This window comes from Corvus kubaryi, unplaced genomic scaffold (genome assembly GCF_017639235.1).
Source record: "Corvus kubaryi isolate FWS band 111438036 unplaced genomic scaffold, C.kubaryi_AGA036_p1.0 37398, whole genome shotgun sequence".
NCBI lineage: Eukaryota > Metazoa > Chordata > Aves > Passeriformes > Corvidae > Corvus > Corvus kubaryi.
In genome coordinates this window covers 31,101,484-31,125,164 of record NW_024581137.1, presented here as the reverse complement: position 1 = coordinate 31,125,164, position 23,681 = coordinate 31,101,484, and the positions used below count along the sequence as shown (strand labels likewise).

Genomic DNA, 23,681 nt, shown 5'->3' with positions numbered 1-23,681 from the left:
GAATATTGCTAACAGTATTTGCAGATCCTTGAAGTATCTGCCTAAAGTGATGGCATATCAGAGTGTGTGACTGAAGATAACACATGCAGGGCAAAGGCCAAAGTGCTAGGCTGTAACAAGGAACTGTGCCCTACTAGCTGAAGTATCCCACAGCACTAGCATTGCATCCCATCTTCTCCCTCTCTCTCTGGAGTATGGCATGCCAGACAGCTGCCTGACCAGCTGGGGGTGGTACGTGTGATGACAGACAGGGAGACAGAGAGGGCTGGTTTGTCAATGGGGAAATAGGAGACAGGATTCTGTGCCATAAACCTCATAATCTGTCTGTGAGGTTTGAGGGTGGGTGGGCTTCTACCTCAGAGTCCCAAAGCAGTTTGCTCCCCCCATCCAGTTGTCCTCATGTCATGTTGGTTTATGATAGTGTCTGGTGAACAGTACAAGCATACAGTTGGCACTCCTGCAATACAAGTACATGAATGACCACCTTTTTCAGGTTTCCCACACCCTCTGCGTGTGTATCCTTGGGAAACCTCCACAGAGAAACCTCTCTCAAACTGGTGTAGATACTATATGTTGATTTTTCATCAATATACAGCTATAATCTTGGTCCTGACTGAGATTTGTAGGACAGATTTTACATCAAAAATCTTTTTATTCCATAGAGAAGTCCATATTACTTGAAATGCTGAGATCAGTGACCTTCTAGATTCAGGACATTTTCTGAAAATAGTAGCTTGATCCTTAATGACTTTTAACAAGGGCAACCCAGCTGCGAGTGTTTGTCTACCCAGAAGGAAGAGCCACTGAACCCAGCATTGTCAAGATCAGGCCTTAGATAATTGACCTAAAGGTTTGTGTTGCATTTTGATATTGTTATACTTTTCCTGCTGACTTCCTTGACCTCATTACTCTTTTTTTTTTTATTTTTTTTTTTGTAAAATCACCAACTGTACAGTTTGGCTTATTTAGTTATAAAGCATAAAGGGGACTAATGATAGAATGGTCAAGTGTTTTGTTCTGTAAAAAAAAAGAACTCACATCTGGAAAGTAGGTAAATGCTCCTCAGGGCGTCTGCAATTATGCAGCTGGGAAGCACTGCTGGCCCACGCTCCAACTGCCACAGATGTATGATCGACTAATGAAAAAAGCAAATGCTCCCTCCTCCACTGGTGCCCTCTGGAACAAGAAAAGGATGTTTGAGATAGCATTAAAATGACTACTGTACCTTTAAAGCTTTTCTTATGCTGAAAGCTGATGAGTGTTTGCAATTTCAAAGTACTTTTTGGGTGCCTAACCAGTGAAACTCTTTTAATTCTACATTTAGAAGGCAAAGCCTGCCCAAGCAATTTAATTCTTTCTACAGTATTCCTGAAACTGTTGCAACCTATATGACAGGGGGTGGGTATCAGGAAAAAGTGTTGGGAATTCTGATGTCACAGCTAAGCCTGTTTTGTAGTCTTTGCTTGCAGTTTATTGCAGAGACAAGTCTCCAAAGTCTAAGACGTAAAGACTTTTTTATTTTTATTTCTTTTTAATTAATTGAGCTTTTGTCGTTATTTGCACAGGAGAAATTCTAAACACATTTTGAGAATGCTGTGGCCTTGTGTACCTTTAAATCTCAATGGATGACACTGGGCACTGGTGCCACTTGGTGATACTGGGCACATGAGATAATTGTGATGAGCGAATTGTGTCTAAATGGGCAATCTTCACATGACTCCTGGAGTGACCACTATTACTGCTGTGATGTTTTTTTCTGGGATAGAATTAATTTTCTTCACAGTAGCTAGTATGGGGCTATGCCTTGGATTCCTGGGGGTGCCTGAATACTCACATGTCCATGGAAAGTGATGAATGAATTCCTTTTTTTGCTTTGTTTGTGCACATGTTTTTTGTTTCATATGTTAAACTGTCTTTACCTCAACGAAAGAGTTTTCTCACTTTTACCCTTCTGATTGTCTCCCCCATCCCACTGGGGAGCAGTGAACAAGCCCACTGGGGCTTAGTGGCTGACAAGGGTTAAACCACAATAACTGCTCTGTGGTATGTTTTCAGGACATCAAAGAGGGCCAACTACTAAGAAGCATTGCAGCAAAGACTCCAGTCTCAGAAACCACTGAATGCAGAAATGGTCAGCAGCGCTTCAGTGGGTTGCCTTTGTTGCACTATGACATAACGCTCAGGAAATCTTGACAAGAAAATTATTGCCAGATATGTTTATTCTTCAAACTAAGCTGGGAATTTTCAGCACTAAAATGGCTTAATTTCCACTCTGCCAATCATCTGCAGTGTGATTCAGCTGTGTGGTAAGACCTGTCTTTAAACTTGCTCACTTAAACCTCAGCTGCTGCAGCAAAGTAGCTGCAAGTTACAGAATGCAAGAGTCAGAACACGCTTGAGAAGCAGTCGGTACTTGGGGAGACAGGAGAAGCACAAAATGGGGTTATATCAGCTGTGCTGTAAGAATGAGCAAAGTATATAGAAAAAGAAAAATACCCAGGCACTTCAGTGCACATCACAGGCAGTGGCAAAACGGTGTTTTCTAGAAATAAATGTAAGAGGACAGAGACAAAGAGGTAAGGGTTTTTTGTTTTCCAAGATGAATACCTCTGATAAGCTTGGTTATTCCTCATACTAATGCCATTAGATACTTTGATAAGGGTCATTGTCTCCTGAGAATCTTTTGAGATGAAAACCAGACTTGCATTTCACAAGATGCTCTTATAGAACAAATTTGGTACTGTGGCTCAATGTTTTGTTTTATTCCTTTTCTAATAATGTATTTGGTTTGCTTTTGTGTCCATTTTTGATCATTTGGCTGCCTAAGCTGAGGTTGAAACAGCTGTGTTACTGTGGTGATTTGAATACACCACTATTAGCCTTCTGTGTTGCTAATTTCTTTATATGGAGGAGTTAAAATTCAACATTCTAAATTCTGTTTAGCCCAAAACCTTCTAATTTATACTAGTAAGCAAGGCAAGCCCATATATTTGATTTCAGAGGCTAAAATGAAATGTCCGTAGCTTCTCATAAGGTTTAGCAGCAGGGGCTAAGTCAGGACTTAATGTGAATGTACAGCAACAGCAAAACTACAGACCTTTAGAAAGGGATGAGAATGTCTTCCAGAGTTCTGAGGTGAATTATAAGAGGAGGGAATAATTCTCTCTCCAAAATTTTTTATGTATCATTTGTTAATCTTGCAAAGTACTTTCTGAAGGTTTTTGAAGATGTTTTGCAGCAGATCACAGTATCTTTATGTTATGAGGAATTATTTTAAAAAAAGAATTATCTAGTTAAAATTTTAATCAATGCATGTAGGTTTCAAATAACAAGTAGTCTAAGATGAAGGTTTCAAGCACTACTTACTTCTTAAACTGCAGTGGAATTATCCTGTTAATGTTGATAAGTAGCATAGTTTGAATCAGTAGAACTCCATACTGTTGCTAGATTTTATAGTATCAAAAGTTTAATTATTATATTTTTATTCTGTAAAACCAGGATGATTCCTAGCTCTCCACAACCTGGGGACAGGCAGCAGAATTTTTGAAGGTAAATAAAATACAGGTACTTAGTCTCATCAACTGAACACATGACTTTATAAAAACTTTTATTGTTAACCCTAAGTGCTACTACAAAGCTCTTCAAATTCCTAAGAAGATACCTGCTGTGTTCTGGGTGCCTTTATTCTGGATTGATAGAGAGAGTACTTTCTCACACTAGGTGCATGTACTTAATTTTTTTATTCCTTCTTCTATTTTCCTTTTCTTTGGCATTAGAGAAATATGATCCTACTGTAGATACTACAGTTTACAGTTGCCTATTACCCAGAAGATACCCTGCAGTCATATCCAATAAGACAAGTTCCCTGACATTGGATAGATGTTTGAAAGGATAAGTCTCGCACACCATTGATTCCTTTATGGAAAAGAGGCTGTTCTGGATTGAAGACAAGGATGAATGTCCAGGTCTTAGGGTTCTGATTTAACGGAAGGAGATCTCAAAAGACTGTATTTAACACTCTGCTCTTGTACTATTTTTAAAATTTTTATTAATAGTCAACTGTGCAAGGAAACAGGTGGAGTAAGTGCATATCCTGATGGTTTTCTTGTTTTTTTGGGTAGCCTGACTTATTTATTTCATCCTTTTTGCTATGGTTTAAGCTTAACTAATTGTATGATAGTATTGGTCCCCAAAACATATCAGAGCTTTTAAGGCTCTTCATGGCTTGCACTTGGTCCTTCACAGCATCTGGGGGAAGGTTGATGGCTCTTCTATCTACCTTCACAGATGCAGAGAAGCAGTGAAATAATACAAAGACATATTTTTATGAAAAGAAAAATCTGTGTGAGGATTTGAGTTGTGAAATTAAAGATAACTTTTAATATCTAACAAAATACTTTTCTAGCACTACAAATTGCAAATGTAATGTAATATCATTCTCTGTTTGCTAAATGGAAAGTGTGATACCAGCTTATTGAAGTAACCTCAATATTGCAATTCTTCACTTAGCCTTTAAATAGAACAAAGTGAGTCAGACTCAAACAATTATGCTTGGAACAAAGAGATTTGATTACTCAACCAGAGGCCTCTAGCTTTTAAGTCAATACCGTAATTTTGAATCTGCACTTGCAGTGATCTTTATAAATACTGCTTCATAGTTTAGTCTTCTAAAACTCTTGTCAGGAAACAATTATAAAAGGCCAGCTTCAGGCTTGTTGTAATTAAATGAAGTAAGTGAATCTACACCAACGATGCATTTGGCTCAAGATTACATTGCCATCTAAATGAAAATATTAAGTGTGCAACTGGTTTTAATTATATAACAAGAATAAAATTATGTGTGGACATTTCTAGAAACTATTAAGGGCTTATGACTGCATTAGAAATCCAGAAAGCATCCACTGACAGAGGGTAAACATTCCAGTTGGCACAACTTTCCCCTCAATCATTCCCTACACTGTACAGATTTCCACTCTGGGCATTATGATGGGCAGGGGAGATGCAAGTTTCTATTTTGCAATTGAACTAAGGTTCTCCTCTTCTGCCACCAGTTTCCTTTATGTTCCTACACATATCCAAGAGTTATCACCGTTTTCAGTACTGCAACACTGCAGACTTTGAAATCTGGAACAAGATCAGATTTCAGAACTAGATGACTGCTTCCGAAGGAGAGGGAATGTGATCACTGTCATATCACACATTAGCTACAGATATAATGAGCTTAGAACTTGACCAGGAAATTGGAAGAATAAGGAAACCCTTGACCTCTACATTTCTGATGTTCATAGAAGAGATGCTTATTTTGCTAGGAGAAGGAGAGAAGGCATAGTTAGATGGTATGTTCATAATTTACCTACTAGAGGACACGCATGCAGTGGTTATGATAATTTTTGTAATAAGAACATATGAAATCTACTTGAAAATCCACAGGCTTGTTTGTTTACCTGTCACAACGTAGAATCTCCTGATTTTCACAAATCACATCTTACTAGGCTGGGTGGGTGTGCCAGGGTGACTGCACAAAGCCTTCAGCCAGGATGGTGTCAGCCCATCTGCAGAGCTTGCTGCTGACTCCCTCAGCAGGGTGACTAGTTTTCATCCTGCTTTGAGGTGTCTTTTACCTCAGGCTATTCAGGGTAGCTGAAAGACAAATGATGTGCTTCCAAGAGCAAAAAAACCCACAGGTATGCTTAACCACAGCTCCTAAGTTCCTCTGTGAAGCTGTGCCAAAAGGCAAATACAACTGTATGAACTAGAGACCAAGGACACGGAAAGTAGGCTATAGTCAGCAAAGTAACCAGCAGACTGAGTAGATTACAGGAGCTATCCATGGCTGACCAGGAACAAGGAGCAATCGAGTTTTATTAGCTTTCTTAGGGTTTCTGAACTCTAGGAGAATATTTGATGTGGGATATGTTTTTATTCTGTGTATGCTTTTAATTTGAAAACTTACTGTTTCCTCAGGATAATGTAATTATATCTAGTGAGGAATAAAAATTGAAAGCACATGTTGTGTGGGAAAGATTAATCACATGAAAGATTAACAAAGGCCATTACAAATGAGAAAGATAGCTTGACAGGAATTTCTTGGACTAAACAGTTAAATTTTTCTCATGACTCTAGGATACTCACTGTTTTTGGAAATATGATATACAAGATATTGTAACTTCTCTTCAGAGAATGCTTGAAAATATTTTGATTATACCTTACCAGCTAGCCTTATATATATATTTTAACAGGCCATCAGTTTAAAAATTGATCTAAGTCTTAGCATAAGCATATCTGATTAATTCAATTCTATGAATAGGTCAAAACCCAAAAAATAAATTAAAATTTTTCTTTGGTAATATAGAAAAATTCCAAGGAAGTACAAGTGGCTATATAGCTATAACTAGGCTTTGAAGTTTTGCTAGCCGTATCAGAAATCAGCATGAGATAACATAGCAACAGGGAAGTTTTGGAGGATGGCTTGTTAGATGAAGTAAGAAGGAAGGAAACATAGAGTTACAGTGGCATATACATGCAAACTTTGTAGAACAGATATGACAAATGCAGTTATTGTCCTGATCTTGATTGTTCATTTATATACTTAATTTGATTAGGCTTTTTATAAGAAATTTTAATGTGATAGTATTTTTCTTAATGTCTCCAGTTCTTAAAACACAGAAAATTTGTGCCAAACAATGTAGTGAAAAGACAATATAACTGCCCACAAGTCGTATTTTGCCTATGTGAATACATGACTGGATATTGAAGTCCAAATTCTCTTTATTGATCTTATTATTCTAAGCATCAGTAAATAACAAAGATACAAATTTTCCAAAAGATGTTAGTATCAATGGCCTTGTCTTCTTTTCTTCTAATTTGCTATATTGCTGTAAAACTCACTTGATGAGACTAGAAACTGGCAGTCTATTTTTATAGACTATTATTTTTTTTCTGCAGAGTGTCAGAGAACCATCTAATATCTATGAAAGATAAGGAAATACTGCTACCCACATTTACATTTGCAGAACTGATACAACATTATTCTTGTAATGCCACCTATCTCAAAAAAAAAGAAAAAAGGCCTGGAACCATCCTGAGCTGCCACTTGCTCCCAAGATGCTGCACATGCTTCCAGTTACCTATGATTTTCGTCATGAGCAGGTGTTCCTCTGAAACAGCTGAACCTCTCTCATCAGATGCCAAAGGCTCATCCTCAAGAGGTCTGAAAGACGGCATGAAATTACAGAGAAGCCTTTCTGATTCAGGTTTTGCCACTAATTCCTTTAAAGAAGCAGATAAAAAAACCTTTTGCATCAGTGTGAACAGCATTTTAGCCTCAAAAAGAAACCCCTTGAAATTGTGTGAACTATAATTGGAAGCCTTTGAAGGACTTCTGATGGAGACTTTGGAAGACTTCAGCACTGTTTTCCCTAGCTCCTGGATTCAATGAGACTCAAGCAAGACTGCTATCAACCTGTTTAGACACTGGCAGTTTGTGCAGCATGTGTAGGAACAGTTGCAGCTACCTGGGGAATTTCAGTCCAAGCAAAGAAGCACACGGGTATTTTAATTGCTTGGACTCATGAGTTGGAACAATTTACACTGAAGAACTTGGCCAAGTTACCACTTTCTGCCTTGCCATCAGCTCACTGAGTTTCTTCTGAACTCCCATAATTTGCAGTCAGACATCCTAAGGTAAACCCTAACTCATGTTGCATATGGCCTGCAAACACATGGTTTGTTTCAAGAACCTGAATCCTATAATTGTGCAGTAAAGCAGTCAAGTGTATGTTCATCTCCTTGAAGTTAGTGGGAGCTGAGAACAGAATTATGATAAAATATATACCTGAGGGCTTTGCTAAAGCAGAATTCAAGGGGGTTCCTTTTGCGTAGTCTTTTTCTGTGAGGCCAAACTCTGCTGTACTGCATTTCAGTAACTCTGTTTTATTGATAAATCTGTGTAATTATTCTCAGCTGTAAATTTTCATAGTTCCAGGATGTGTTGGTTTAAAAAGCAAAAATCAGTAGTTAGCATTGGATTCATAATGAGTAGACTATAGAAGGGGCAAAATGAAGTAAACTATAATTACTTCAATAAGGAGAAAGCAATCCTTGCATCTATATTGTCAGGCCTACTTAATTTGTGCATGAAAAGTGTCTAGAAATTTTATATAGCAGTTTCAGCCTCTTAAAGTTAGGATTTATTAACTTTTTTATTTATTCATAAAATAATTATCTTCATGTTATTTTAAAATATAGCTATGGAGTTGTTTTTTTTGTCTTGATTTTTACACCCATCAATAGCATAGCAGACAGAAAACAGTTTGGAGACAACACTAACATTTCTAGATGACTAATGTTTTTAAATATCAGATACTGAAATATAAAATACTAGAATATGTTTCTAAAGACTAGAATGACAAAATATAGGTCTCACAATAATGTTAAAGTAATAATTAAGATAGATTCAACACTAATGATTTAACTTGTGGTAGGTACTGACTTGCTGCAGTAGCCTGCTACAGATACACTTGTCTGTCCTCTTTAAGATTCTACGTTCTGTGCATGACCAATGACATCTAGAGCATCTGTACACATACAAACATAGTTAATTGAATTAATAATGTGGTTGATCATTTAGTTTCCTTAGTTTCACTAAATTTCAGTCTTAAAAAAGTTTCTCAATTTACAACAACGTTTTTCCAATTTGCTAAGTAAAATAATTTAGATGAAATTCCTTATCTCCTTCATTTGGTGAAATCTGTCAGAAAAAAAATTACATATTTCAATCAATTTTTACTATATGTACACACATATATATATATGTAATAGAAAGACAGGTTTAAGTCTTACATATAGTCAGTAAGGACTGCCTGGTAGAAAATTTAAGCCAGGACAAAAAGAATATTTCTCTAAGAGGCATGCTGAAAAGAGTGCTCATTTAGTACTTGATACAGAGCTCCTCCAAGATCCGTCCAATTAATTAACCTGGGTATGTTTTTTGGCTGCCATCTATGATGATTGTTCCACTTCAGCCTGAACTTAATGGAGTTGTAATGAATCCTTGTTTATAGTTCTTATAATTAACATTCAATTACACACTTTTGCTCATAAGTATTTGGTTAAAAATAGTTTCCTTGGCAATCATGACTTCAGTGGAGACCCATCTTTGGCAGCTTAAACTTAAGACGTTTAACATTTTGGACCATTACTTCCACAGGTGTATTCCATAAAGATGACCTGCGGTCCACTGTGCCAGTTTATGAAATTACTCCTTCTAAGTGGAAGGGAGTGTTTTGAAGACATGGCTACCATATCCTAGTTGACTTGTTCTCAAAGACAATTATCTTCTGTAAGCTAAATGAACACTGTTTTCATCTTGTCAATTAATGAACTACAGAGAAAACAATATCTTATTATTATTGGTGATAAAAGAATAGAATCCAGCTGTTAGTGTCTGGCTAGATTTACTTTGAACTGGCAGCAAGAGAAAGTAATGACACTGAAAAGTAAGGCTACTAAAAGTTTTAACTTAATTCAAATATAAATTATCTTAAATTAATGCAGTTTCTTACAAAATGTTGATCTTTATAAGCCCAGTTTTCATCAAGAGATTTGCATTCTTTGGTGATTTTCAGATAGGAGCTTATTGCACTTCTAATTATGGGATTTAACCCACATAAAAAGATGCAACTGTGCCAGAGCTTCACACTCTACTCACTTAATCACTGCAGATATTGACATTTTGGAAGTGTAACTGAAGATGAGTGTTTGAGCTTCTGTATTCTGTTTATGCAATGCAAATTTCAAACCACAGTACTGAGTCTGGAATTCCAGGCCACTGAAAGGAAGTCTGAGGGTCTGAAAAGAAGTCGTGAGTCAGCAGTGACCATCTGAATTGAGCAGGTTTGCTGTTTCAGCAGTTAGAATGTGGTATCCACCAGGTTAGTCTCAGTCATCCTATCAATTTTTGAAGAGACACTAAACATTTTATTTGCCAACTCCTCATCAGAGTATGTGTGTACTCTAAAAATCTCCACAACAGATGCTGTCATGCTGTGACAACCAGAAAGTGAATTTTCCCTGTTTAATATGCTCTCTTACTCTTAAAGCTTGATGAGCAACTTCCTGGCTTTGAATTGTGATGCCATCTCTGGTGCAAGCTGGAGATTGCATTTAGCAAACGGCCACCTAACTGTGAATTCAGGAGAAACCCTATGTGTAGCCATTGCTGAGAGTTTACATATCTACCAACACTTGTTTAACGCCACGTCTGTCTCCACATGCTCACCTGACCTTGTTTTCACATTCTTAAATTTTATCATTGTAGCAGGTTCAGTTTGTAACCGGGCAGAAACATCAATTTAGTGTAGTGGTTTGGTCCAAAATACTCATTACTGTTTACCTTCTGTGAGATAAGAATTAGGAGAAAAACAAAGCAGGCACCAAACTTGAAAGAATATAAAGAAGCTTATTAATAGACCTAAAAGAAGGAAAAAAAAATAAAATCATACCACACCTTCAGAACACTTCTCCTCCCCCCACCTTTCTCCTTTCTCCCACTGACAATGCAAAAAGACAACCCTTGAGATGTTCAGTCTGTTTACCACTTCCATAACAACCTTGTTCAGTTCGCTTAGGGAAAGGAGTTTCTCTTGCTCATACTATGGAGACATTATCACAACGAGTCAGCCGCCCGGGTTGGTTCTCTGCTAGCATCATGTGGGAGTCCCTTCCCATGACTTGCAGCTTTTCCCACAACTGCTTTTGAGGGTCCAATCTTGAGCTACTGGGATACCATTTTAAGGTTGAGCCATTCAGAAACAAAAGTTCTCTTCACCCATCGGAGCATTTCCATCTCTGAGAATAGAGGCCCTCCTCCTTTCCTGGGAGAAAAAAGTGTCTTCATCTCTAAGACTATCTCTGGGAGTATCCCTAGGAACAGAGGTGTTCTCCTTCCAATTGGAGCAAGAGTCCTCATCGCTTCCATCTCCCCCTGTTCAAACTTCTGTTCAAATTATGGCTGCTTCAGCATTTGCTTATTCCAGCACAGGTGCTTTTGCTCACATGTACAAGTTGAACGCTCCACCCCCTATGCTTTCATGAAATTACAGCAGGTACTCTGATATATCCATCACCACCATAGCTTTACAACAGAATTTCAGCTTTAAGCATCTCCTCTTTCTCCTCCCTCAGGTTTTCAACTCTTCACAGCACTAAAAAGGTTAATCTCATCTGGGCCCCGCAGCTGGAATTTCGCTTATCACTGCTGGTCACATGATCTTTGCTGGGCAGCGGTGCAGCTTCAGCTGAATCTTCGGCCGCACTGGAGGGGGGGCCGTGCTGTCTGCACGTAGCAGGGCTGCGGGAGGCCGCGGGTGGAACAGGGCTGCACGGCTCCAGGATGGCCGTGGCCCGGCCTGGCCTGAGCAGGACCTGGCCCGGGCCCTGAGGGCCCCGTACGGGCCCTGCAGCCACCTGTCCCAGCTGGAAACGAGACAGAGCTCCCCCAGGCTTTGTCCATTCTTAAATGTTCACCACAGAGGCAGTCAAAATTTTAAGTGGCTTAAAAAATTGTCCATATTCAAACTGGGCAGCTGATAGGTTCTGTCAGGTCATAGAACATCACTTCCAGGACTATGCTTGCTAACCCATGACAATCATCTTTGTGTAAATCTCCATTTACATCCTTGCACATTGAAAATTTGATCCCACTTTATCACTTAGAAATTGGAGAGAAAACTCAGGGCAGGAAGCCCACAGCACAATTTTAGGTCTTTCCCATCTCATAACATAAAAGAAAAAGCTTATGGCAATTTTCTAATGTTTCGCCTCAGTAGGAAAAGAATTGGAATAGTCATTCAGCAAAAAGAGTCAATACTGGTGTACCAAAGGAAATGCCAACATCCCCCTTGTCACTAAAACAAGAATTAAAATTTAGCAGATGGAAGAAATTACAGCTAAATAATTTAGCACTCTGTTGTCTTCATGTGAAGGATAGCAATACCAAGGATTTATGGAACGTTCTGCATAAAGTGCTTGTAAGGAACATTGCTGCAGCCAGTTCATCCATAGGAAACAAGTAAAGTGTGATTGGCTGAGAAAGAAAGATAATTACTTGCAAAAGGCAGAAGTCACAACCTTTTTTCTTAAACAGTTGAAAGATATATAACTCTTCTCAGCAAGATAGAATTTTCAACAGATATATATAAATAATGGTTCTAGTCTACCCATTACTTTTCTCCATTCTGCATAGTAAGAGAAATTAGAATCTTGTAAAACAAGTAATGTGGGGTAAATGGCTTTCTGAATTCTGAGTTTTTTCATTAGTTAAAGGAAAGGTATTCTACTCATTACACACAATACAGAAAATAATCTGTGTTCCTGGTGATTGCTGTATTTTATCTGAACTTTTATGTTTACTAAATAAATATAAGAGAAGCCTTTTTTTTTTCTGCATTAGTTATAAGGCGGAAAGTGCTACAATAGCACTGCTAGTCTGTTTCTCAGGTGACAATTCTTCAAGTTGGTTAGCAGAGAAAACAGTAATTTCTCAATACCAAAAATTAGCAAAGCTGAAAGTAGTTTGGTAAATGTTACCTTTAAAAGTTTCCGTTAAAATTACATATGATTAGTATCTTTGGAAAATGCTGTCTTCAACATAGAAAGTGAGTTATCTGAAATCATGTAAATGAAATATTTTGTCCTGTAGTGAACAGTACAAAAACTTAATATAAATTATGCAAAATTATCATTAGGAAAAAACAAATGCATCAAGAATCTAAAAGCACTCTAGTACTGGACAAGAGGGGAAATTAGGTGTGTAATTTGATGTTACTAAGGGTTTAAGCTTGTAAAATTATTATTTTAAAAACAACAGGGCAAAGACATGATGACAAGACAAATATGGAAATTATGATTGCCATGGTCATAAGTTCTTGACCATAAAAACTGGCCAAGATGATTTTACGCAATTATAAAGTAAATATATTGAGCAGTAGGCAATTAAATAAGACATTAAGGATTTACATTATTGCACATGTTCCAAAGAGTTTACTAATTCAGAGTGCAACAAAGATACTTATATGGATTGATTAAAAATATATGAAGATATTGAGTTCTTTGTAACCATAGTGCCTAAAAACTTGCTTTGCAGATAGAAGCTACAGTATTTTATAAACTAAAATGCTGAAAGCAGAAAACGATAACGTAAAATGTGTTAAGTGTGTTATTGTTATTGATATTTCACCAGAACACCAGAACTAATTTTTTTTTTTTTTTTTGGAGGGGGAAGGGCATCTTTCACGCTTTTCCTTTTCTCCATAATACTTTTATGATGTCTCAGTGTAGCTGTCTACTGTAAACAGTGTTTCTTAATAAACCATAATCTTACCTCATAAAACAAGCAGCCATAAACAGATCCTTACTGATGTCTGAGAGCTTACACAATGCCACTTCACACAGAGATACTGTGTACCAAAAGCACTATGATGGCATTAGCACTGTAGCATGTGCTTTGCTAATAAAACTATTAACTCTGCCTCCCACTGTGCAAAATGAATTTAAGTGTAGGGCAGTCCTAGTAAATCTATAGAGATCCTCATTCTGGAAGCAACTCATTTGCAGCTATTTCATTTTCTCCTGCGATGTGAGGAGATGCCCAGAACTTAAGGATGGCAAATAATATGTTTAAATGTGCTGAAAGTAGCAGAAGAGATAGGAGGGGAGAGAATGCCTGGAACAGTGAAGCAGGTTAAGACCATACATTTGCTTATGTAATTGCCACTGGCCTTATGACCATGTGGCAGCTACCAGATTTATAATTCTTAGAAGGCAATTCCCTTTTGCGTTTCACTTGCCTAACTATAAGATTAAATTAATGACATGTACATTAAGCATTTTGTTTCATTTACTAATACTTCATAAATAAATTTATCTTGTTAGATGATACGTTTTTGATATTTGTTTTAAACTTTTCCTAGTTTCAAAGAAATTTAAAGAAAAAAATATAATGCCAACTGCTTTGCACATTTGTTTTTTTCTCCCTAACAGAAAATAGAAGTGAGAGTGTTCATAGAACATAATTGTGATAACAGTAAAAGGCAAGTCAGGGTCTGGTCTTCAAAATACAACTTAATGCATTCAGTAAGAAATGGTGTCCTAAAAGCATTCATGTTCCCTGTGCCTAGGATACATGCAAAAATAGAGCCAAAAAAAGACAGGAACGTAGGAGATATCTACAGATGATGTCTTAAGCAATAATGTCGTACCAACTGTTTAGCCGATAAATGTTTGGTAGCAGCCATGAAATGTGCGGTTTTGAAGTGACTAAGCAGGATGCCAAGGATTCTCTTTGTATTGAATGTTAATGGTGGAAATTTGTTTAGTTTGTTGTCTGACAAGGTTATTCTTTTGCAGATATTTTGGAACATTCCTTCCATGAAGGAAGAACTCCTTTGGTTTGATAATTTAAAACAAAATCTTGCTGAAGGCAACAAGAGATTGGAAAATCTACCACACTTCTTTTTCTTCAGACAAGAGGGGATGAAGTATCTAGTTTTGTTATTTATTCAGATGACCTCTGGCCATTTCCTTTTCCTCTAAAACTTATTGAAAATGTTTCACTATATATTCTTCTTTCTCCTTATACTACATAGTGAATAAAAATGATGGATTTTAAAAACAAAGTGGATAAAATGGGGAGCCACATAGGCCAATGAATAACATATCACATGCCTTTTCTGTTGAAGTATTTGGGGGAGTTGGGTTTTGTTGGTTTTTTGTTTTTGTTTTTTTTTTTTATACGATTGACCTATATCTGAATGGTATTGACTGATTAATCTAATATCTGTATCCATAGATACTTTTGTATTTCTGATTTACCTGACAAATGATTGAACAGAACTCATAAATGTCACAGAGATCTACTAGACTGCATTTTTAATATTCTTCAAGATCTTTTTTTCTGCCCTTAATCAAGTACAGGGAAATAACCTCGGCCTATTCCTCATATGTACTCTACCAAGCATGCACACAATATTGTTTCAACTGTTTGGATTATGTACAACATGTGGGCGAAAACATGATGAACACCAAAATGAATATGGAATGAGTTCAAGTGGTTGAACCAATAAACAAGGCTACTGCAGCATGCAATCAAGTTTATTATGTACATGAACAATAAACCTGGCAAATGGAGTGCTGAGTAAGTAAAGTATTGGGAACCATTTGGTATTGCTTTGTATCTTCTGTTTATGTGTGAAACATATTTCATTACTTGAAATCCTTTCTAGAGTGACCTGCTGTGCTGTCCAACTGGATAAGTGATTTATGTTAATATACCAGAGTAATGACATTTCAAGAGGAAGAAGGAACTCTGTGGCAGTGCTACTTTACTCCCTCCTGGAGCCTCACAAAATGTCATTTGTGTCATGCTGAGTGCTGTTTATTTTAGGGTAAGAGACATTTACAGGTTTGATTCCTAAGGTGCTCTGAGACAGCCTAATAAAAAGGCACAAACAAAAAATAAATATAAGGATTGCATGATTTTAATGCAGCATCGCTGATTTCCAGCAGCGGCAGAACCAACCTGTTTGTATTTCATAAAAGCAAAGGAGGCTGTCTCAGACTACAACACGTTTTTCTATAGTTTAACATGTGGTTTCACCATTAGTTAAAGCAGAATTAATACTGTAACCCTTACTTAGAGGGCTGTCTTGGGTACATGATGTGGCTGCTCTCCATGCATTGGTTCAAGCAATTATGTGTAGTAGGGTTGAACAATAACTCTTCATCAGGAAAAAAGGGTTTCGTTTTCAGTGGGTTCAATGAGTGTATTCAACTTCTTAGGTGGCTGTAGAATCATAGAATGGTTTGGGTTGGAAGGGACCTTAAAGACCACTGTGTTCCAAGGCACCCACCACAGGCAGGAACACCTTCCACTAGACCAGGTTGTTCAAAGCCCCATCCAACTTGGCCTTGAACACTTCCAGGGGTGAGGTATCCACAACTTCTCTGGTCAGTGTCTGTTCCAGTACTTCACCACCCTCACAGTAAAGAATTTCTTCCTAATATCTAATCTAAATCTACCCTCTTTTAGTTTAAAGCCATATCCTTTATCTTGACACTGCATGCTCCTGTAAAACATCCTGCTCAAGCTCTCTTGTGTGTTCCCTTCAAGTACTGGAAGGCTGCTATAAGGTCTCACTAGAGCCTTCTCATCTCCAGAATATGTTTTTCTGCCCAATAGTTCATACCCTTAGTTACAACTTCCTAACCACTATTGTATCTTTTAGGGGGGAAAGGGTGTTTTGTTTGTTTGCTTTGGTCTGGATTTGTTTTGGTATTCTTTTTATTGATACATTTTCACATTTTCAGTAAGAATTTTTTTTTTTCATGTGTTGCATGGTGGGCTCCCTAGTGATTTCAGCTGGGAAAGGATTAAACTGGAAGAGGCAATAGAGTTGGTTTACATCCAGGAAATAATGCAGTCACAACACTATATATACAGTCGATAAGCCCCTGCATCTCATGAGGTATATATTTTTCTCTCCTTTACAAGTCATACAGAATGCATCAGAAGACTTCCTCTGTTTTTGCTATTTTATATAGAACTGAGTAAAGAACGAAAACACTGTGGAAGAGTTAATGGTCTTTCAGGAACGTTTCATAGAAATAATTTAATAGAGAATGGAACTTATCATCCTGCATCTGTTCACACCTTATTTTAGGTGTAGAAATGTCTATCTCTATTTCTAATATCTCACTGATATTTACATTTTTTTACTTGTATGAATTCACCTGAAATCTACCTGATCCCTTTATTTCAAAGTGAAATTTGTTTGCTGCATATCTGTCTTTCTGGGACAAATCAGAAAAGCTGTGTTACCAATGTGTTCTCTTTGTGTCTCTATTAATTACTAATTCTTGATTATGAAGGGTTGCTTAGAATGATGTGGAGGTGAAAGCATTAATTCAAAGTATCATAATAAATATAACAATTTGCAGCAGTGCTTGAAGTAAGTGTGATATGCACTGTGTTGAACTGAAAAGAGCTTGAAGGCAAGCATAATAGTTGCAGCAGCCTGAAAGTGAACAGCTAGAAGGGATTACTTAAAATGCTTCAGTGCAAATACTTCATACTTTTGAAGATCCCTGCATGACCCTGACTCTGTGTCTCCCACCTTCCATCCATTCTCATCTCTGTGGTCAGCTTGAAGCATGGTTTCACTGACCCATGCTGTTGTATTCCTAATTTGAAAAAATATGCTTACATTAAAGAGCCTTATTGTTTCACTCTTTATACTAAAAGGAGTAACACCTCCACCTCATTTTTTTTTTCCCTCAGTATTCACTGGCTTTTGCCCTTTGACAGCACTACCATTGTGAGTAGTGTGGGTGGAGTGACAGAACTGCTTCTCCAATTTACAAACTTGAGTTGTATTTCACCGCAAGCCTGTAATGAATTTCCACATCCATGCTGTCTTTTAACAGATATGTCTTGTGATTTATTCATGAAAGTTTAATCATGTGTATCCATGTTCTGTTGCAAAATATGTACTGCAGAGTTTTAATAGGATTTGAAAATACTTTGCTGTTCTTACTAGAAGAATACTGCCAGTGCCAGAGTGATGACCATCACTCAGCATTTTGCACTGTATTTGTCAGAGATCATAGGAAGAATTCAGGGAGAAAAGCATTCATCGTTATTTTAATTTTATTGGAGAATAATAGATTTCTCTAAAAAATAGGTAAAAGATGGGTGTCGCCTCTTTACACAGTATTTATTCCTATTTATCAAGGACTCATGGTTAGTACATGTAAGTGGTATTGTGAGAAAAATGTCTATAAGAACATGTTTTGTTTCTTTTAAAGCATTCTTTGTTTTGATTACTTCAGATGGAAATTGTTCTTAAGATGGGAAGGAAAACATGACTTTATGCCACTTTCTACATGTGGTCACAAGAATCTTTGAAATAGTTACAATATTTGAATTACTAGAGTTTAGTCATACTATATGTGTGTAATTGTGGGCATAAACCAAGCATGCATTTTTCCCTGTATGTTATTACATGTCCACTTACTCTCAAAATTAGACTGCTCTGTGATTTCTCAGACACAAAATCCAATCCCTCCGAAGACAGGCGGATAATGTAAATGCTGGGATACCAAAGTGCTGTGATTTGGAAGATATGTCAATGGTTACCAGCAGTTGTGGAAAGGGACTTCCAACTGCAGTGGCCTTCATCACCTCCAAAAAATTGGAAAAAATTTGTACAAATGAGCATAAATGCCTCTGATAACTCTATTCAGTGAGCATGAAAATCTGTCCTTGTAAAATCCATCAAAGGATTACTGATAAACCTGAGCACCAGACCATCTTCATAACAAGTGACAGAAGATAAGCTCCTCCATCAATAAGTTTCATGCAAGTAAATTAGGATTTTGTTGTCAGTCATACTGTGTAGTAACCTGCCTTTTCTACTAATCTTGCTGTATCTTAATGTTTACACCTCTCTCTTGGCATTCATAGTGTCCAGAGATGCACCTTTGAAATTCTGCCTGTTTGTGCTATTTCTACTAATCAGGAGATTGATTTTCATCTCCTTCATAATTCTCAATTTCAGAAATAGCTATTCAGGTAAGTATGTTGATATTTTCTTCATTGCTTCCACAATAGGGGTCAGAGCACATAAATAAACCTGAGTGGGGGTTGCATGTGTAAGTTACATATTCTGCACAATATATACTGTGCAAATACATGTTTATAACCTACCAGCATTGAATTATGCATTTTGCCTAATTTAAAAGGCTGAAGTCTCCTGCACAACCCACTGAAAAATTCTTCTCTATTTAATATACTTCTTGGGAGCAAAGACCATTGAGAAAACAAATATAGGAAATCTGCCCACAGATTTTTCTCATTTAAATTTTTTGTAATTTATATTAACTGTTCCAAGACTTTTCTTTTTTTCTTGAAAAAATAATATATTGGCAGCTAAAACCACATTCATTGCCTGTGAATGTTTCTAAGATCAGCAAACAAAATATTGCTGCAGCTAATTCCCATCTTTTATTTCTATTGGCTGAGAGTGAATATGGGCCCAAATGCATTGCTGACATTTTGAGAATCGAAAGATGTCCCATAATATAGCTGCAGTGCTTAAATGAAAGGAAGAACATTGTGCCTGTGACATTTTTCAATGGCTAGCAGTTGCCTAAGAAGATAATTTTTTCTTTTCTGTGACAGTTCTCAGCCTCTAATCTACTGGCATTGATTTTTGCTGTGGCCAGTTTTTGAATTGCAAAGCATGAGTCAGAAAGTAAGATGGATATGTAGATTTTACAGAAATGTTTGAATTCAACAGTCAGCAGAGACAGGAGGGTTTGCAATGTGAGAGCTTGTTGCCTGCATCTTAGGGTAATCTGGCTTCCATCCCATGCTTAAGCAGTGGTATTGATTGGTGATCAATGGTATTGCCTGGCTATGCAATTACCCTAATGGAACAGTTGTGCTTGTGCTCAGAACAGTTGTGCCTACTAAAAAGAAGAACAAATACACAGGCTTAATGATGGAGCTCATATAGCCCTAACCAATCTTCTCATGCCCCACAATATTTTGTGTATTAAGCATTTTCTAACTGGTAGCACATAACCCAATCCCCTCAGTGGCGATGTTAGCAATGTGACTACAGTAAAAAGATGCAGCTGAGCACAGTTGTCTCAACCAGTAAGGCCCTGACTGTGTTGGAGCAGGTGGTCTGATATGGGAGCAGTCTGTTGCTTATGAATGGAAGGACTTTTAGATCCCTCTGCCAAAGAGATACCTAGAGGCACTGCACTGAAGAGCTCTTCTAAATTTACAGATATTTTCTCCTTACCCTTCTAATTCTGAACTTACGGAAGAGATTGTGTCTATGTGCTTCTGATTGGGATATCTCCAGGAGAACAGTATATTTGAGAATAGATTGCATTTTTTATGTATCTCTGTAAACATGGCATAGACTTCTACTATTTATATGAAAAAGGGTACAATCCTGTTGGAAATAATGACTGTGCTTTCAGTATTATTCAGTCATAGCCATAAACAGGAATTTTTAGATGGTGGCCTAAAATTCTATTTAAGAATCTGCCTTTTTGCTTCATTTTTAGTAAATCTTGCCAAAATGAATAAAAAAAATTCCATGACTCTTCACACAACTACTTCTCTCATCAATTTTCCAATTAATAAAATGTCACATCACTTTTTTCCCTTAATACTCTAAACACTCTCAAATTCTTCAAAGTCTGCAATGACTTTTATCAATGTCTGTGGTCTTTCTTTCCTAAAATAATTAATCTTAAACCCACTAATATAAAGTCTTCCATCATCTGTGATTTTAATATCCTTTATTTATAAATAAGATGAGGAAGTTAGTATAATTGCATGGAGAATGCAGCCTCAGCTTCTGGTGCACTGCAAAAACTTAATGCAAGTAAGTGAGTTTAAATTTTACTTTTCCTCAACGAAGATAGTATGACCTTTTCTTGCTCCTTTAACTATTTGTCATGTAAAGATTTGTGCTGTCGGTTCTCTTGGGGAATATGATGCCGTTATTTGGATCCAACTAGCTTACATGTCTGGACCTGGCATCAAAGATTTTGGCTGAAATTTGCTGTTCATTTAGCTGAACAAATGCTAAGTCACTGCTTTAAAAGTAACAGAAGAGGACACCAAGATTGTAACTGCCTTGGGTGTGGAGTGAAGCACATGAGAAAACACGGATAAGTGGAATTGCTGTAGGAAAAATGAGAAGTGGAAAGGTTTGGCTAATTTAGAAGTGTCTCTGTTACAGACTGGAAATACATTGTGCTGGGAAAAAAGTTCTTCAGGAATCTAAGCAGGGTTGTGGGCCTTAATATGTGTATAAGCCATATGAATGAGTTTTCAATGTTGTATTTTATTAAATTAAAAGCAATTTGACATTTCTTGCATCACATTTATTAAAACATTAGGCAGATCATCCATAATATAGAATAGCTACATAAAAACAAAAGGAAATGTCTTGAAAATTTTAAACTAGTCTGGTTTAGTCTGGAAAAAAGTAATTTTCAGTGTGAAATGTATGATGAAACCTGAATAAATTAATGAAATATTCAGTATTATGAAGATAAGATTTTCTTTAAAGCAGTGTTGGTTCATTTTTCTCTAGTCCTTCCCTCTGACTTTACTTGATACACCCAGAATATGCTGCTAATGTGGCTTCAAAACCACTTTTTTTTTAGTGCCAAAATGTTCCTTCAGGAAGAGAAAATATTATAAGGACAACATATGAAGAAAACATAGAAATGAATCTTGGAATATACAGCTTTGACTCTCCTTGCTTTGCAGCACCTTCCCACAAAGTGAGTGAGTTTAAATATTGCTTCTTCTCAGTGAAGAGTATGTCTCTTTCTTACTACCTTTAAAATGTAATGCATCATCATAAATTGCAGCTTCATAACACATAGTTTTCTCTTCCCCACCTCTGGTCTTAAATTAGAGACTGATAATCCAAGAAAGGGTATGAAAATAATTTTCATAGCTCTGTTTAGTTAGATCAAAAAATGTTGTATAAATTAATTACACCTGCTGAGGACATTAATATTGAAATAACCAACTTGAGGAGCTGGATCACTCTTGACTTTATTCGATTTTTTATAGTCAACTTAGAAATGAAATCACCAGAGTTAAATCTCTTAAAGGTGTCATCCATGATTTCTAAAAAGATGATACACTCAGCTTAAAAGGACATACATGGGACTTTATCCAAGTATATATTTTCATTTTACAGCTGAAAACCATGAGTTTATTTGTTCTGTTCATTCAAATGGTACTTTATTTCAGGTTGCAATAGTATGATTTCTCTGCATGTACTGTTAGCTACACATTCACATCACTTTGCATTGTGTTAACTAGAGGTTTTATCTAAAGAATTAGTAACATATATCCTGTGATTATGGAACTGAAATATGGAAATAAGTGTCAAAGTGATAAAACTGCTAAGGTGGAGAAGTTCACCTGATATGGAACAGATGTGCCTTTAAATTATACAAATCACATACAGGAGTGGGTAAAATTGAACTGTCATTTAATTAACAGGTCCTTCAAACCCATGTAAATAAATAAATGTCCTATCTTATCCATCTCTGTTACTCCCTCAGGAGCGTCCACATCAGATACAGTCCTTGTCAGAAGAGTGCATGGGAATGGCGATTATGTCATATAAGACTTGTCTTCTGTCATAACTTGAGATGTTGCATTCTTTTGAGTTTGGAATACAAGGGTGAAAAATGTCAGGAGATGATCCTTTATTGCCCAGATGTTGTTATAGTTTCTATATTTCTGCTTAGAATTAGAACAAAGCACAAAAAGATAGTGATGTATGTAAGAAACAATCTGTGAGCATAAGGAAACTTGAAAGAGATAGAATGAGAAGCAAAAGATAAAATAATAAATAAAAAAATAAATAAAAATATTTTTTCTCTGAGAAGGAAAGAGTAATGACAAAGGAACCTTACATTCATCTGAACCTATTTCTTTTGATATAAATTTAAGAGATTTATGGCAGAGATAAAAGTACCATTTCTAGGAGAGAGTTTTGGTAGGAGAATATGTATCCACTGAAACTGCAGATTCAGTGTAAATGGGAGTAGTCAAGTCCTTTAGCTGAGAGGGTACCATAAGGACAAAGAGAGAAAAATTTGTTGGAGAAATCACCCCGATGTCACCATTTCTGTAGGAAAACTTTCAAAAGCAGACAGGAAGGAAACAGGAATCGTGATTAGAGGTCAGCCATTGACAGGACAGATAACATCTTAGGAGGGAGTCAAAAGTGGACAGAAGCATCAAGAATGTCTCATCAGTCACCATGGCAAAGGAGAGATCAGGAATCTGATGGCAAGTCATGATGGCAAGTCATGTGCCCTGAAGCACTGAGTGGAAGGATTGTGTGCAAGGGAGGGGATGCTCAACAACACCTGAGAGAGGAGCAGGGAGGAGGACAAGTACTATTTGCTGAAGATCACATAAATTAGGGTACTTGTTACTAAAAGCAAACTGCTCACATCAGTATGTCCAGACCCATGTTTCTTCAGGCTTGTGCTGAGATCACAAGCTGCCCCACATTCTTGGTTCTGAGACCTCATGACCCAGCAATGCCTTTCGTTTTCTAAGCCAGTGAACACTGTTGGCATTGACAAAATAACAGCTTTGTTCTTCTGGGAGGCAAATGTCAGCTATGTCTGGTTTTGAGGTAAACTACTAGGAAGGCTTACATAATTCAAGTCTTAAATCAGAGAATACATTAATTTTTTAGAATATGCTAGGGATGTAAGCAAATTACCTGTAGTCTGCCTGCTACAGTTTTAACAAGGTGAAGAAAGGATAGTAATATTCTTCTAGCAGGATGCTTAGATTTTTGCTCTCCTATTGAGACTTGTAGTTACCCCTAATAAATGGTAACCAGACAACAGACCTCATTAGTGAAATTTGGATCTTTTCCACTCCCAGTCCATGTCTTTACTATTTATTTTGAGTACTGTACCAGATTGAGCCCTTTAGGAGGAATTTTACATCCCACTTCTTTTACTGGAAGCAATATTACAAGGAGTTCTTTTATAATAAATGAATCTTAAAGGCGTAGGTACAGAGTTTTGTTAGACTGGAGTTTTTA

At 36.9% G+C, this 23,681-nt stretch overlaps 1 long non-coding RNA gene across 3 annotated transcripts in view; it reads left to right on the top strand.

Annotated features, from left to right (window-relative positions):
• Positions 1-23,681, top strand: part of LOC121671636 — a 296,300-nt gene that overhangs the window by 109,898 nt on the left and 162,721 nt on the right. For 2 of the 3 annotated variants that reach the window (XR_006018559.1, XR_006018557.1), the window contains 5 exons: positions 2,056-2,306; positions 3,499-7,683; positions 14,969-15,193; positions 15,282-15,443; positions 21,253-21,372. This is a non-coding gene — a long non-coding RNA (uncharacterized LOC121671636). The remainder of the gene's footprint in view (positions 1-2,055; positions 2,307-3,498; positions 7,684-14,968; positions 15,194-15,281; positions 15,444-21,252; positions 21,373-23,681) is intronic. The other variant, XR_006018558.1, reaches the window with a different exon arrangement.